Here is a 14,086-nt window from a genome sequence, read left to right on the forward strand (position 1 = left end):
CAAGTTACCATAGCCCCCAAGGAGACATCTTATATAATAAGTGCTAATCTCAGAGAGAACACAAACAACATATATATTTTTTAATCCAGAGAAATCTAAATTTCAAACAATTGGTTCCTTAAGGTTAGGTGGAATTTCAATAGGGACAAATGTAATCTCATATAACTGCCCTAATTGTTACCTCTTATCTATTTAATTTTTTAAAAATTATTTTTACTGAGATAAAATTGATATATAACGTGGTGTAAGTTTAAGGTGTACAAGGTGTTGATTTGATACATTTATATATTGAAGTATGATTATCACTGTAGCCATAGCTAACATCTCTATCACATTACCTAATTATTAAGGTATTTTTTTGTAGTGGGAAGGATTAAGATCTAGTCTCTTAGCAACTTTGAAGTTTATAATGCAGTATTGTTGTCTATAATCTCTATGCTGTGCATTAGATCTCCGGGACTTCTTTACCTACTAGTTGAAATTTTGTACCCTTACACCATGTATCCCCAAATCTTCCACCCGACTGCCATCCTCTTGTAGCCACCATTCTACTCTTATTTTTACAAGTTTAGCTATTTAAGACTCCACATATAAGTGATATCATACAATAGTTTTCTTTCTCTGTTTGACTTAGTATGATGCCCTCAAGGTCCACACATATTGTCATAAATAACAGCATTTCCTTCCTTCTCAGGGAGAAATTATATTTCCTTGTATAGATGTACCACAACTTTTAATCCATTTATCCATTGATGGACACTTAGGTTGTTTCCATATCTTGGCTATTGTCACTAATACCACAGTAAACATGGGAGTGTATATATCTTTTCAATATGTTGTTTCCATTTCCTGTAGGTATATACCCAGAAGTAGAAGTACTGCATCATATAGTAATCCTACTTTTAATTATTTGAGGAATATTCATACTGTTTTCCATAGTGGCTGAACCAATTTCTCTATTCCTCCCAGCAGGGCACAAGCATTCCTTTACCTTCACATCATCACCAATACTTGTCTCTTGTCTTCCTGATAATAAACATTCTAGCAGGTGTGAAGTGATCATTCATTGTGGCTTTGATTTGCATTTCCCTGATGAAATGTGATGTTGAGCATCTTTTCATATACCTGTGAGCCATTGGGATGTCTAATATGAAACATTTATTTAATTCCTATGGCCATCTTATAATTGAATTATTTATTTAATTTTGTTTTGTTATAGAGTTGTATGATTGTGCAGTAACCTGGAGAACTGTAAAGATTAATAGAAAAAACCACTCATTTAGTAGAAGGATATGTGGTTTATGAAGATTTTCATACTACATAGGATTAAAAAATCATTTTAGATTTGTAGTTTCAGATTTATTGATCATTAATCATTGCTTCCCTGAATTTCCTGCCTTATTCAGGACTGTGGATTCTTGTGGTGATCTTCTGGATGCCTTCAACAATGGGAGGTTCCTTGTTTGGAGAACCTCTATCCTAGTGTGGAAACTAAGTGGCTCTGCAGAAGGAGGTTCCCACCAAAACTGTCCTGGCACTGTCAAAGGCGGCCTATAGACAAGACGTAATGGAGTACTCCATCAAGTATGACAAACTGGAGTCACTAAAACAGTACATGGTAATTTGTCTCAAAAGTTGACTCTTCATGTTACTTCCGCTACCTTGAGGCCACCTTATTGTCCACAGGTTTATTGCTATTCGTAGTAGAAGGGTCCTGATTCTTTTGAGTAAGAGAGTTCTACTAGACTATACAACTCCAATTTATCTCCTCCTCTCCCAAGCTCAGGCACTTTTTCTGGAAATCTGTCTGACCTCTGAAACAAAGTCAGTAAAGAGACTCAGATGTCCTCCTTGACTGAATACTTGAAAACACGCAAGTTATTCTGAGCTTGTTGCTTTTACAGTGTACTCTCTCCCACTCATAGTAAGCCAAGTTCCTCTGGGAAGATTCTCTTACCAGATCTTTCTTTATCTTTGTTTTTAGTTGTCTTACTGTTAATCCTGCCCTGTAGATAGAACCTCAGGATGCTACAGCTGCAAGGAACCATAGAGTTATGTAATACAAACCCAACATTTCACACGGAAGGCTCAGGGAACCTAGCAACTTCCTAGTAGTCTTAAAGAGACTATAGTAGTCTTAAAAAGAGTATTTCAGTTTGTTTTTTATTTTTTTTTCTTAGATGGGAGTAATTCAAGTTTCTTTAACTAGTTTTATTGAGTTATAAAACAAGCACCATAAATTCAATGTATTTAAAATGTACAGTTGATACACATGTACCAAGGTCAATGTCCAGTGATTTCACATGGGGAAGGTGTATTTGGAAATATTCCTGGAAGAGGTGTGGTATGTAAATTGTGAAATATTTTTACATATTATCCAGGGAGGGATGTCTCCAGAAGAACTGTAAGTGGGAAAAAAATTATGAAAAATATGAAAGCATTCAAGTTATCTATGTGTAAAACTGCACATTCTTCTGACTGGTGGAAGCTAGCATGTGGCAGGGATGGGGTGGGAGGGGTGGGGGGCAGGGTGGAGGAGGCAACACTGGTAAGGAGGCTGCAGGGGGAATGAGGTAGGCAGAATCTTGGAAACTTTACTTGTAGGCAGGGGGAAGCAACCATCAAATGTTATTTGAAACAGTTGATTTCTCAGAATATTTCAGTGGAATTCCAGGTTTGACCTGCCTGACATGTTTTTGCCCCTTTCTGTCTCCAGAGCTCAGGGAAGATAAAAGAGGAACTAGAGGAATGCTTCATGAATCAAGGTGAGCTCCTTCAGGACACAGAAAATCCTTAGCATGTACAGGGGAGAACTCAGCTCACACAGTGGTGGGTAGGTTCCTGCAATGCTCTCTGAGACTCTGACAGGAGGAATTTCCAGAAGCAGGAACCTCCTTCTTTGAACACACTCTGTTTCATCTCAAAATAACAAGGAGAGTTGTGGTTAAAGGTTCAGGCAGCCAGCCAGGGCCTTTCCTAGCAAAGGAACTGCCCTTGATGTGTGGTCACAGGTGAATTCAGACATGTCCATTTGCTTGTTCAAGACAGTTTTGGTCACTGAGAAAGTGGAGGTTTGGGGGATGAGGGGTTGTAGCTCTCAGGGCTGACTACCGTTTTCTTCCCTCTCTAATATCTTCCTGGAGCAACAGAGCAGGCCAAAAGAGGGGCAGCTGAGAAGGAGAAGGATCCTCTTGAGCAAAAGTTTAAAGAGCTGCTGCAAATGTTAGAGGACCAAGAAAGAGCCTTCAAGGGATTTAGAGTCAAAATCACAGACGAGATGAGAGAAAGAGACAACCTTCTGAGAAAGATGAATGAGAGGATTCATATGCTGGAGGTAACCTGGTCTGGGTCTGGGCAGTGACCGTGGAAATAGTCCTCGAACCTCAGGAAGGGGTGGGTGAAAATTAAAACAAAGTCCTAGAGAGAAGCACCATTGCCCTTCACTGCTTTTGATTCATTAGAAGCTCTGAGATTTTAATGGCTTATATCCAGGCATTTGAGTTCTGATCACAGCAAGTTTTCTGAAGATTTCAGGAGGATCTTGGTGCCTCCAAGCATTTATAGAATATAAATAACTTTTCCAGGGCTTGTGCTGCTCTTTTGAGGGATTCCTGGATGACCTCATGGAGTCAATATTATATGGGGTTGCCAGGATTATCAAGTAGACAGTCTGAGAGTATCTAATATCAGCAAGAGAAGTTACTGAAGCAGTACATGTAATTTGTCTTAATAGTTGATCCTTCATGTTACCCCCTCTACCTCAAGGCCACCTTATTGGCCACAGATTTACTACTATTCATAGTAGTAGGATCCTGATTCCTGTGGGTTAAGAGTCTAAATCACTATATTACTCCAACTTATCTCCTCCTCTTCCAAACTCAGGCACTTTTTTCTGGAAATCTGTCTAACCTCTGAAGCAAAGCAAAAGCACTCAGATGTCCTCCTTGACAGAACATGTCCAAAGTTTCCTTATGTGCTTGGAACACACTTAGGTTATTTTGAGCTTGTTGCTTTTTCTGTACTTCTTTCCATTCCCAGTAAGCTAAGTTCCTCTGAGAAGATTCTCTTACCAGATAATTCTTTATCTTTATTTTGCTTTTAGTTGTATTACTGTTAATCATACCCTGTAGATAGAATCTCAGGATGCTACAGCTGCGGTGAACCATAGAGATTATATAATGTAAATCCAACATCTCATAAGCATGGCTCAGGGAGTTGACACTTACTAGTAGCTGAAAAGAGAGTATTGCAATATTTTTTCTGAGATGGAGAGATTCCGTTTTCTTTGTGCAGTTTTATTGAGATATAATTTTAAAACTATCAATATAAATTTTGTTTATTAAAAATATACAATTGATGCAAATGTACCAATGTAAATGTACAATGATTTCACATGGGGAAGGTGTTTTCTGAAATCTTCCTGGAAGGGGCATGTAAAGTAAGTTTTGAAAAATTTGTACATCTTATTCAAGGTGGGATGTATCAGAAGAGCCACAAGCAGAAAAAACAGCATATGAAAAATATTTAAAAACCCCAAATTACCTATTTGTAAAACTGCACATTCTTCTGACTGGTAGAAGCTAGCATTTGGGGGGAAGCAACACTGGCAAGGAGGCTGCAGGGGGAGAGAGGTAGGCAAGATCTGGAAACTTTACTTGTAGGCAGTGGGAAACAACCAGGGAATGTTACTTGAAACAGCTGATTTCTCAGAATATTTCGGTGGAAGTTCAGGTTTGACCTGCCTGACACGTCTTTGCCCCTTTGTGTCTCCAGATCTTAAGAAATATAACAGAAGAACGAGAGGAACACTACGTGAAGAAAGGTGAGCTCCTTCATGTTTCAGAAAAGACCTCAGCAGGTACAAGGGAGGGCTCAGCTCACAGTGGGGTGGGTAGGTACCTGCAATGCCCTCTCAGACTCTCACATGAGGAACCCCCAGAAGCAGGGATCCTCCATCTCCTCCTGTGGACTCACTCTGCCTCATCTGAAAATAACAAGGAGACTTGTGGTTATAGGTCCAGGCAGCCAGTAGTGGCCTTCCCTAGCACATTCCCACATGTGCCCTGATATGTGGTCACAGGTGAATTCACACCTCTCCATCTGCTTTTTCCAGTCACTTTTGTCACTGAGAACGTCGAGGTTTGGGGGATGAGGGGTTGTAGCTCTCAGGATTGGCTGTTGTTTCCTTCCCTCTCTAAGTCTTCCTGGAGCTGAAGAGTGGGCCGAAAGAGAGGCAGCTGAGAGGAAAAGAGACCCTTCTGAGCAAGAGGTTAAAGAGCTGTGGCAAAAGTTGGAGGGCCAAAGGAGACGCTTGGAGGGATTGAGAGCCAAAATGATAGAGGAGATAAGAGAAAGAGAGAAGACCTCAGCAGGTACAGGGGAGGGTTCTGCCGACAGTGGGGTGGGTAGCTGCCTGCAGTGCCCTGTGAGACTTGGACAGGAGGAACTTTCTGAAACAGGGACCTTCTTCTCCTTCCCTGAACACACTCTGCTACATGTGCAAACAAGGCAAGCTGGTGTAGGTCCAGCCAGGCAGCCAGGGCCGTTCCTAGCACATTTCCAAAACTACCCTTGATGTGTGGTCACAGGTGAATTTAGATGTGTCCACCTGCTTTATCTACAGTTTGGTCACTGAGAAAGTGGAGGGTTGGATACAGGAGGGTGTAGCTCTCAGATCTGACTGTTGTTTTCTTCCTACTTTAAATTCTTCCTGGAGCTGAAGGGTGGGCCAGAGGAGAGGCAGCTGAGAGGGAAAAGGAGCCTCTTAAACAAAAGGTTAAAGAGGGCTTCCCTGGTGGCGCAGTGGTTGAGAATCCGCCTGCCGATGCAGGAGACACGGGTTCGTGCCCTGGTCCGGGAAGATCCCACATGCCGCGGAGCAACTAAGCCCATGAGCCATGGCCGCTAGGCCTGTGCGTCCGGAGCCTGTGCTCCACAACGGGAGAGGCCACAACAGTGAGAGGCCCGCATACCACAAAAAAAAAAAAAAAAAAAAAAAAAGTTAAAGAATTGCAGCCAAAGATGGAGGACGAAGAAAGACCCTTCAAGGGATTTAGAGTCAAAATGACAGAGGAGATGAGGGAAAGAGACATCCTTCTGAGAAAGATGAACGAAAGGATTCAGATGCTGGAGGTAACCTGGTCTGGTCAGGGCAGTGACTGTGGAACAAAGCCCTGGAACCTCAGGAAGGGGTGGGTGAAAATTAAAGCAAAGTCATAGAGAGAAGAACCATTGTCTTTTATTGCTATTGATTCACTAAAAGCCCTGAGATTTTAATGGCTTATATCCAATAACTTGAATTCAGTTCACAGTTTTTGAAGAGCCCAGGAGGACCTTGGACCTCTAAGCATTTATAGAACATAAATAACTTTCCCAGGGCTTGTGCTGCTGTTTTGAGAGATTCATGAATGATCTCATGGAATCAATATTAATTGAGGTTCTCAGGTTTAACAAATAGACATTCTGAGTATATTTAATATAAGCAGGAGAAGTTACTGAAGCAGTACATGGTAATTTGTCTTAATAGTTGATTCTTCATGTTTCCCTCACTACCTAAAATCCATCTTATTGGCCACAGATTTACTGCTATTCATAGTAGAAGGATCCTGATTTCTCTGAGTAAGAGAGTTCTAATAGACTATATTACTCAATTCCAAACTGAAGCACTTTTCTGGATATATGTCTGACCTCTGAAGCAATGTTAGTACAGGCAATCAGATGTCCTCCTTGACTGAACACTTGCAAAATTTCCTTATGTGCTTGGAACAGACTTTAAGTTATTTTGAGATTGTTATTTTTCCTGTGCGCTCTGTCCCATTCATAGCAACTCAAGTTCCTCTGTGGAGCTTCTCTTCAGATCTTTCCTTATCTTTATTATTCTTTTAGTTGTATTACTGTTAATCATACACTTTAGATAGAATCTGAGGAAGCTACAGCTGTGAGGAACTATAGACATTACATAAAGCAAACCCTACATTTCACCTGGAAGGTTCAGGGAATAAATACACTTACTAGTAGTCTTAAAGAGAGTATTTCAGCACTTTTCTCTGAGATGCAGTAATTCAAGTTTATTTAAACAGTTTTATTGAGATGTAATTCACAAGCCATAAATTTCATACATTTAAGTGTACAATTGATACAAATTTATGAATGTAAATGTACAGTGATTTCACATGGGGAAGGTGGTTTAGCGAATCTTCCTGGAAGAGGTGTGATGTAAATTTTGAAAATTTTGTACATATTATCCATGGTGGGATGTTACCTGAAGAGCCAGAAGCAGAAAAAACAGCATAGGAAAAATATGAAATTGTCTAAGGTTAAGTATTTGTAAAACTGCACATTATTCTGACTGGTGGAACCTCCATGGATGGTGGAAGCAACACTGGAAGAGGAGGATGGAGGGGTAGCAATGTAGTCAGGATCTTGGAAACTTTACTTGTAGGCAGTTGGACACAACCAGGGAGTGTTATTCAGAATAGTTCTTTTCTCAGAATATATCAGTGGAAGTTCAGGTTTGACCTGCCTGACATGTCTTTGCCACTTTGTGTCTCCAGAGCATAGGGATGATAAAGGAGGAACTAGAAGGATGCTGCATGAAGACAGATGGGCTCCTTCGTGATGCAGCAAAGACCTTAGCAGGTACAGGGGAGGGCTCAGCTCATAGTGGGGTGGGTAGGTTCCTGCAATGCCCTCTGAGAACTCTGACAGGAGGAGCTTCCAGAAGGTCCTCTCCTCCTGTGAACTCACTCTGCTTCATCTGAAAATAAGAAGGAAAGTTGTGGTTGTAGCTCCATCTAGCCAGTCAGGGCCTTTCCCAGCACATTCCCAAACCTGCCCTTGATATGTGGTCACAGGTGAATTTAGACGTGTCCACCTGATTCTTCACGACAGTTTGGTCACGGAGAACGTGGAGGGTTGGGAATTGGGAGGGTTGTAGCTCTCAGATCTGACTGTTGGTTCCTTCCCTTTCAAACATCGCCCTGGACCAGAAGAGCAGGTCAGAAGGGAGGCAGCTGAGAGGGAAAAGGAGTCTCTTGAACAAAAGGTTAAAGAGCTGCAGAAAAATTTGGAAGACCAACAAAGAGCCTTCAAGAGATTAAGAGCCAAAATGACAGAGGAGATAAGAGAAAGTGAGGGCTTCCCTGGTGGCACAGTGGTTGAGAATCCGCCTGCCGATGCAGGAGACACGGGTTCGTGCCCCGGTCCGGGAGGATCCCACATGCCGCGGAGCAGCTGGGCCCGTGAGCCATGGCCGCTGAGCCTGCGCGTCCGGAGCCTGTGCTCCGCAATGGGAGAGGCCACAACAGTGAGATGCCCGCATACCGCAAAAAAAAAAAAAAAAAAAAAAAAAAAGAGAAAGTGAAAAGACCTCAGCAGGTACTGGGAGGGCTCAGCTCACAGTGGGATAGGAAGTTTCCTGCAATGCCCTCTGAAAACTATGACAGGAGGAACTTCCAGAAGCAGAGACCTTCTTCTCCTATCCTGAACACACTCTGCTACATGTGAAAACAAGCCCAGTTATGGTTGTACATCTATCCGGCTAGTCAGCGCCTTTCCTAGCACACTGTCACACCTGCCCTTGTTATGGGATCACAGGTGAATTCAGACATGTCCATTTGCTTTTTTCAAGACAGTTTGGTCACTGAAAAAGTGGAGGGGTGGGGGATGAGGGTTGTAGCTCTCAGGGCTGACTACTGTATTCCTTCCTGTGTATAATCTTCCTGGAGCAGAACAAGCCAAAAGAGAGGCCACTGAGAGGGCTAAGGAGCTTTTTGAGCAAAAGTTTAATGAATTGCAGCAAAAGTTGGAGGACCAAGGAAGAGCCTTTGAGACATTTAGAGTCAAAATGACAGAGGAGATGAGAGAAAGAGACAATCTTCTGAGAAAGATGAATGAGAGGATTCAGATGCTGGAGGTAACCTGGTCTGGGTCTGGGCAGTGACTGTAGAACAAAGCCCTGGAAGCTCAGGAAGGGATGAGTGAAAGGGATGAGTCATAGAGAGGAGCACCACGGTCTTTTACTGCTTTAGATTCACTAGAAGCCCTGAGATTTTAATGGCTTGTATCCAGACATTTGAGTTCTCTTCACCGTGAGTTTCTGAAGAGTCTATGAGTATCTTGGTACCTCCAAGCATTTACAGAATATAAATAACTTTCCCAGGGTTTGTGCTGCTGTTTTGAGGTATTCCTGCATGATCTCATGGGGCCAGTATTAAATGGGGTTCCCAGGGTTTTCAAGTGGATTTCTAACCAATTGTATCTAATATCAATAGAAGCAGGAATTGGTTCACTCTACCAAGCTTCCTGCCAATTTTCAGGAATTCTACTACCCCCAAAGACCCTAAGACAGATCCTCGCTGACCTAAAGCTGTCAAATATGAAGAGACTTGGAAATATGGGCAACTGACAGCTCCTAATCTGGCTGCAGTTGTCTGCAGGTGAGGATAGCCTGCAGAACAGCCTGCAGTAGAGGGGCAGTTCTCTCTTCTTCCACCTGGAACTTAGCTTAGGAGTTCTGGGTATTTTTAATATGTGGGTGAGAATTCATACCATTCACAGGGAGGGCTCCCACCCAAATAGCATAAATTTGGCTAGAATATCTTATAACAATTGTTCTTATGCCTGGTTAGCACTCTAGGAAAACCCTAGTGATGAGTATGAGTAAGGTTGTGCTATGCTTCGTCTCACCTTCCAAGCCTAAACCAGGAGATATTCTTGATGAAAATAATATCTTCTCATGATCTATTAAGAAAGAGCTCTTTAAAAGAAATCACAGATGATTTTATAAATTGTTTTTGTTGTTATTTTTTGCGGTACATGGGCCTCTCACTGTTGGGGCCTCTCCCGTTGTGGAGCACAGGCTCCGGACGTGCAGGCTCAGCGGCCATGGCTCACGGGTCTAGCCGCTCCATGGCATGTGGGATCTTGCCGGACCGGGGCATGAACCCGCATCTCCTGCATCGGCAGGTGGACTCTCAACCACTGCACCAGCAGGGAAGCCCTATACCATTAGTTTTAACACCCAATCACTTCTTGCTTTATTTTATATTTGCCTCCTTCAAGGTTAAGATTGGATGTAGGTTAGAAACTTATTCTGTTCATCTTTAAATATGCAATAGGGGTGGGCCTCACATTTGTATTACATGTAGCAGTAAAGTGTACCACCAAGTATTGGAGGAAGAAATAGCAAGTATTACAAAATACCAAGTAAAGAAAATTAATAAAAATTTTTCATGCTAAAATTCAAATATGAGGGGATGAAACTTAAGAGACAATAAAACCAGTAAACTGAGGGAAATTATGTATAGCATTTGCCAACTTTAAAAAAATTTGTTGAACTGCTGAACAATTATCGAAGGGAAAACACTGGAACTCACCACAAAAGATACCCCACAACCAAAAACAAAGGAGAAGCCATAATGAGACAGTAGGAGGGTTGCAATCACAATAAAATCAAATCCCATAACTGCTGGGTGGGTGACTCACAAACTGGAGAACACTTATACCACAGAAGTCCACCCACTGGAGTGAAGGTTCTGAGCTGCACATCAGGCTTCCCAACCTGGGTTCTGGCAACGGGAGGAGCAATTCCTAGAGAATCGAACTTTGAAGGCTAGGGGGATTTGACTGCAGTACTTCAGTAGGACTGGGGGGGAACAGAGACTCCACTCTTGGAGGGCACACACAAAGTAGTGTGTGCATTGGGACTCAGGGGAAGGAGCGGTGACCCCATAGGAGACTGAACAAGACCTACCTGTTGGTGTTGGAGGGTCTCCTGCACAGGCGGTGTGGGGGGTGGTGGCTCACCATGAGGACAAGGACACTGGCAGCAGAAGTTCTAGGAAGTACTCCTTAGCATGAGCCCTCTCAGTGTCTGCCATTAGCCCCACCAAAGAGCCGGGTAGGCTCCAATGTTGGGTTGCCTCAGGCCAAACAACCACCAGGGAGGGAACCCAGCCCCACCCATCACCAGATGAGAGGATTAAAGTTTTACTGAGCCCTGACCACCAGAGCAACACCAGCTCTAACCACCACCAGTCCCTCCCATCAGGAAACTTGCACAAGCCTCTTAGATAGCATCATCCACCAGATGCAAGAAGCAGACAGTAGAAGATGCAGACAGCAGAAGCAAGAATAACTACAATCCTGTAGCCTGTGGAACAAAAACCACATTCACAGAAAAATAGACAAGATGAAAAGGCAGAGGGCTATGTACCAGATGAAGGAACAAGATAAAACCCCAGAAAAACAGCTGAAGGAAGTGGAGATAGGCAACCTTCCAGAAAAAGAATTCAGAATAATGATAGTGAAGATGATCCAGGACCTTGGAAAAAGAATGGAGGCAAAGATCGAGAAGATGCAAGAAATGTTTAACAAAGACCTAAAAGAATTAAAGAACAAACAAACAGAGATGAACAATACAATAACTGAAATGAAAACTACACTGGAAGGAATCAATAGCAGAATAACTGAGGCAGAAGAATGGATAAGTGACCTGGAAGACACAATGGTGGAATTTACTGCTATGGAACAGAATTAAAAAAAAAGATTGAAAAAGATGAAGACAGCCTAAGAGACCTCTGGGACATTATATGCAACAACATTCTCATTATAGGGGTCCCAGAAGGAGAAGAGAGAGAGAAAGGACCCAAGAAAATATTTGAAGAGATCATAGTCGAAAACTTCCCTAACATGGGAAAGGAAATAGCCACCAAAATCCAGGAAGTGCAGAGAGTACCAGGCAGGATAAACTCAAGGAGAAACATGCCAAGACACATAGTAATCAAGTTGACAAAAAGTAAAGACAAAGAAAAATTTTTGAAAGCAACAAGGGAAAAATAACAAATAACATACAGGGAACACCCATAAGGTTAACAGTTCATTTCTCAGGAGAAACTCTACAAGCCAGAAGGGAATGGCACAATATTTAAAGTGATGAAAGGGAAGAACCTACAACCAAGATAACTCTACCCAGCAAGGATCTCATTCAGATTCAATGGAGAAATAGAAAGCTTTACAGACAAGCAAAAGCTAAGAGAATTCAGCACCACCAAACCAGCTCTACAACAGATGCTAAAGGAACATCTCTAAGTGGGAAACACAAGAGAAGAAAAGGACTACGAAAACAAAGCCATAACAATTAACAAAGTGGTAATAAGAACATACATATTGATAATCACCTTGCATGTAAATGGATTAAATGCTCCAACCAAAAGACACAGGCTTGCTGAATGGATACAAAAACAAGACCCATATATATGCTGTCTACAAGAGATTCACTTCAGACCTAGGGACACATACAGACTGAAAGTGAGGGGATAGAAAAAGATATTCCATGCAAATGGAAATCAAAAGAAAGTTGGAGTAGCAATACTCATATCAGATAAAATAGACTTTAAAATAAAGGCTGTTAAAAGAGACAAGAAAGGACACTACATAATGATTAAGGATTCATTCCAAAAATAAGTTAATAACAGTTATAAGTATATATGCACCCAACATAGGAGCATTTCAAACACAAGGCAAATGCTAACAGCTATAAAATAAAAAATTGACAGTAACACAATAATAGTGGGGGACTTTAACACCCCACTTTCACAAATGGACAGATCAGACAGACAGAAAATTAATAAGGAAATGTAAGCTTTAAATGACACAATAGACCAGATAGATTTAATTGATATTTATAGCACACTCCATCCAAAACGAACAGGTTACACTTTCTTCTCAAGTGCCTACAGGACATTCTCCAGGATAGATAACATCTTGGGTCACAAATCAAGCCTCGGTAAATTAAAGAAAATTGAAATCATATCAAGCATCTTTTCTGACCACAACGCTATGAGATTAGAAATAAATTACAGGGGAAAAAATGTAAAAGTAACAAGCAGATGGAGGTTAAACAATACATTACTAAATAACCAAGAAATCACTGAAGAAATCAAAGAGGAAATTAAAAAAATACCTAGAGGCTAATGACAATGAAAACACGATGATCCAAAACTTATGGAATGCAGCAAAAGCAGTTCTAAGAGGGAAGTTTATAGCAATACAATCCTACCTCAAGAAACAAGAAAAATCCAAATAAACAATCTAACCTTACACCTAAAGGAACTAGAGAAAGAAGAACAAACAAAACCCAAAGTTAGCAGAAGGAAAGAAATCATTAAGATCAGAGCAGAAATAAATGAATTAGAGACAAAGAAAATAGAAAAGATCAATGAAACTAAAAGCTGGTTCTTTGAGTAGATAAACAAAATTGATAAACCATTAGCCAGACTCATCAAGAAGAAGAGAGAGAGGACTAAAATCAATAAAATTAGAAATGAAAAAGGAAAAGATACAACAGACACCGCAGAAATAAAGAGCATCCTAAGAGACTACTATGAGCAACTCTATGCCAATAAAATGGACAACCTGGAAGAAATGGACAAACTCTTAGAAAAGTATAACCTCCCAAGACTGAACCAGGAAGAAATAGAAAATATGAACAGACCAATTACAAGTAATGAAATTGAAACTGTGATTAAAAATCTTCCAAGAAACAAAAGTCCAGGACCAGATGGCTTCACAGGTGAATTCTATCAAACATTTAGAGAAAAGCTAACACCCATCCTTCTCAAACTCTTCCAAAATATTGCAGAGGAAGGAACACTCCCAAACTCATTCTATGAGGCCACCATCACCCTGATACCCAAACCACACAGAGATACTACAAAAAAAGAAAATTACAGACCAATATCACTGAAGAATATAGATGCAAGGGCTTCCCTGGTGGCACAGTGGTTGAGAGTCCTCCTGCTGATGCAGGGGACGTGGGTTCATGCCCCAGTCCAGGAAGATCCCACATGCCACGGAGCGGCTGGGCCCGTGAACCATGGCTGTTGAGCCTGCGCGTCTGGAGCCTGTGCTCCGCAACTGGAGAGGCTGCAGCAGTGAGAAGCCTGCATACCACACACACACACAAAAAAAAAAAAAAAAAAAAAAAAAATATATATATATATATATATATATATATATATATATATATATAGAGAGAGAGAGAGAGAGAGAGAGAGAGAGAGAGAGAGATGCAAAAATCCTCAAC

This window comes from Kogia breviceps, chromosome 1 (assembly GCF_026419965.1).
Source record: "Kogia breviceps isolate mKogBre1 chromosome 1, mKogBre1 haplotype 1, whole genome shotgun sequence".
Lineage (NCBI taxonomy): Eukaryota > Metazoa > Chordata > Mammalia > Artiodactyla > Physeteridae > Kogia > Kogia breviceps.